Source organism: Otolemur garnettii, unplaced genomic scaffold (genome assembly GCF_000181295.1).
Source record: "Otolemur garnettii isolate 467f Iridium unplaced genomic scaffold, OtoGar3 scaffold00138, whole genome shotgun sequence".
NCBI classification, from domain to species: Eukaryota; Metazoa; Chordata; class Mammalia; order Primates; family Galagidae; genus Otolemur; species Otolemur garnettii.
This window is the reverse complement of record NW_003852533.1, coordinates 2,518,344-2,522,243: the sequence shown is the minus strand read 5'-3', so window position 1 is coordinate 2,522,243 and position 3,900 is coordinate 2,518,344.

Below are 3,900 nucleotides of genomic sequence, written 5' to 3'. Positions count from 1 at the left end.
GCCCTTCTCAAAGGAAGATTTCCATCTGGTGTGTGTGAAGCAGGATGGCACACAGCCTTTCAGGTGGGGCTGCCTCAGCGTCCTTCCCCCCCACTTCAGGTGGGGCTGCCTCAGTGTCCTTCCCCCTCCCCCTCAGGTGGGGCTGCCTCAGCGTCCTTCCCCCCCCTCCCCCAGGTGGGGCTGCCTCAGCGTCCTTCCCCCACTGGCCCTGATCCCCTCAGGTGGGGCTGCCTCAGCGTCCTTCCCCTACTTCCCCTGACACCCCCCCACCATGACTCTGTAACGTGCAGCCTCATGGGGGGCCTTGTAACTGACCCTCTATTTGAAAATGAGTGAACAAAAGTGAAAGGGAGCTAAACATGTCTTTTTTCTTTAAAAAGTGGTAAAAGTTTCCCATTACTTAATGCAACCCAGTTGGGGGGGGGGAGTAGTGATGACAGAAAGAAAGGAACAAGACACCACAGAGAATCACACCGAGCCGGAAGCAAAGGCAGCCAGACTATCTTGTTTATTATAAAGATACGCAGTGAAGACAATCCTGGCTGCAGACCGAAGCCGGAATGGTACATGCCAAAGGTACAGTACTGGACGCAAAGTGCATTGTCACACAGATTAACGAAACAGAACTGTCAAAGCATCCCCTTTAGTCTTGCCTCGGGGAGGCGGGAATGGAATGGTGAGAGGCAGCATGGAGCATGGGCGACGCCGGCAGGTGGCAGCATGGAGCGTGGGCGACGCCGGCAGGTGGCAGCACTGGGGTGGGAGGACACAGGGTGGGAGCAGGGGCCAGAAAGGCACAATCACGTCTACACGGAGCACGAGAGACAGTCCCATGTCAGACAAGGACGCGAGAGGGGTACTACTGCACACTGGGACACAGGAACAGGGTGGAGAAGGGAGAAGTTTCTAGATGCCCGGGCAGGAGGCCCAGAGCAGCAGGTGTGCGGGCAGGGAGCGGGCCACAGTACGAGCAAGGCTAGAAGTCCTCTAGATAGAAAGGCACTTTCACGTGTACATACCACGGATGTACATTGACACAGTAAGTGACAGTCACAAGCAGGGAGCTACCAGTACTGCAACGGACTGAACCTCAGGGAGGGATCGAACTGATTTCACCTCGTGGGCAGGGTCACCCCGGAGTGCGGAGGTGGACAGCAGTCTCTCTCGGGACACGCCGCTTACTACACTTTAGATACCTACAATAACTGTCACACTACACAGGGAACTTGAAGAATGCTCTAAGGGGGGCATTCACAAATGCACGGTGTATATAGTCCTTTCACTAAACAGTTTCTAAGATAAGCGATATGGAACTCAGTACAATTAAACACACAAAATCCCCTATGTAATTTAAAGATACGGGTATCCATCTCATACCACATAGACCATATATACGTATTTTTAAAGAAAGCATACTAGGGCAAGTGAAAGCTCAAATTCCAGTTTGTTTTTGTCAATCTGACAAAGCTTTGCTAAAGTCACCCAGCACCAAGCTTGTCACTCCAGCCCTGCTGGAAGTTGCATTGGCAGCTCAGGGGTGGTGGGGACCGTGGGCTCTGTTCATACTGCAGGGCCTTCAGGTCTAAACTGCCTGCGTCTCAGGCCTCTGAGGAGGGTGGTGGTGGGAGATGGAGAGCAAGACTAAGTCCCAGCCCTGCTTCCCGCACTGGGGCCTCGCACTGCTGTGGTCAGGAGTCAGTGCCAGCCTGAATCTGACGTCTTGGGCCCCCTCGCCATCGGACCCGCAAGCTATTGGCCTTTGGATTTTGGGGGCTATAATGATCAGATTAAAATGTCTTCCATTTGTAGACTCCAACCACATCCTTTTTTCTTTTCTTTAGTTAAACCCATATGGGTAACTGCAAAAGTTGCAAAGATGGGAAACTCTTAACTGATAGAATGTGACATCTGGAGCTCAGCAGCCATTGGAACTGCTCCCACCACTGCAGGCTGAGTGGGACCCCGCTGTGAGTTATTCTATAGATGGCTCAATGGGCACTGACACCACTGTGATGTGTGAAGACACGTAGAAATCCTTGACAGCGAGTGTGGCCTGAACTCTACAGAGTGCCACTCAACAGGCTAAAACAGTTCCCATGACACCTGTCAGAAACACGTGCTGAGGACTTTCTCCCCATCCTAACTGGCCACTCCCGATGCCCTCACCCGACTCTAAAGGCTGAGCTGGCCAATCCACTCCAGTGGCTGTGTGGGTGTGACGTGGACACAGATTGGCGGTACCTACATGTGCGTGTGTGTGCGGAGTCAGGTATCTCTGCAGACCCCTCACGTACTCACCATCAAAGCCACCCTGCCCCAAGCTGCACGTGGAGACAGATAAGACCCTTGACGCTGGGGCAGAGGCCTCCGGTCTCCTTCCCTCTCCTCCCCTTCCTTCTGTGTGTTGCAGCCATGGTGGTAAAGAGGGTGGGGGCAGGGGGACCTGCTCAGCCACAGCGGCTGTTCATGGGCCTTGCTGGGTCTCCCTGTGGGTCCCAGTGATGTGGCCACCCTATCTAATCCCTGGAGTCTGAAGACTTTTACCCAACAAAGTAAAAAGTGACCTCTGCGGTCATACCCTTCACTTGAAATTGGAGAAGAAGCCTCAAGGTGATGACCAAAGAACAGGGAGAGAAGGCGGAGACGGGGAAGGTGGGGCGTGAGGGAGTGGCAGCAGCCGTCTCCTGCAAGAAGGCACAGCCTCGAGGCGCTGAGGGTCTGCGGCAGCAGGAGCCCTGCCAGCCAGGGCAGCAGAGTCCTGACTGCAGGGACAAAGGCAATTCCACCGTAGACAGAGACGCCGAGTGTGGAGACGCTAGGAGGACTGCCGGGGGAAGCCTGGAGTGAGCTCGCAGGAGGCAGGTTGGCAAAGCCGAGGCCAAGCTCACAGAGGACCCTGGAGAAAGTACATCCAGCCCCTTTGCTCGTTCCACGCCCTGTTAATGTCTTACCCTTCCATCAAGGAAGCAAAATGGTTTTTAAAGGACTGCGAGATTATTCAGGGAAGTTTCAACTTCCTAGGGATGTGGGAGGCCTGTCTGAAAGGGCCAGGGGCTATTGGAACCTCAGTCTCCACGGTGCCTGGTTCTCAGAAGCACTAAAGCTCAGAAGTGGTGAGGGGTGGGACAGGCTGTGAGCTGGGCCTCTTTTTCAAAATGGGCCAGAAGATTCAGAGGTTTTAAAGTTTACCATTCCTTGAAATACTTGAGGAAAAAAGTCACTGTTCAATCTATTTGTGAAATTAGGCCATAGGCAAGCAACCGGCAGATGACTCTGAAAGGTAACAGCATTGTCCCTTGGATCTCTTCCTGCAACGGGCTGATGAGAATGGCAAACTGAGGTAGAGGTCAAAGTCATAGTCCAGATCCAGACTCCTGTGTGCTCCGTGTGTTCAGCCAGGGCCGACCAATTAACTCTCAGGTGAGCATGCACGTGGCGGCCAGTTTAAAGCCAAATCTAGAAGGAAATCGATGGTCGTCCAAAGGGGTTAGTTCTGAGGCATCAATTTTTCTTAAAAAATAAACAAACCAACTTCTCATCAGTAAGTTCAATGATAAAGCAGATAAAATGCTCCTGGGTCTAGAGGTGATATCAGATGCTGCTGATAGGGCAAAGGTAATCTGTACCTTAGTAAAAACAACTGAATTCAAAGCAAAATGTTTAAGTTAAAGGGACAATATAGTATGAATGTGGGCTAAAGAAAAATCACATGAATCTGTGTGCCACGATGCCAGAGAAAGATAGTCCCTAATTGAGAGTTAACTACATACAGAGAAACAAAAGAGAAAGAAAGGAGGGAGGGAGGTAGGGAGAGAGAGAGAGAGAGAGAGAGAGAGAGAGAGAAGGGGGGGGAGAGAGGAGAGAGAGAGAGGAGAGAGAGAGGAGAGAGAGAGGAGGGAG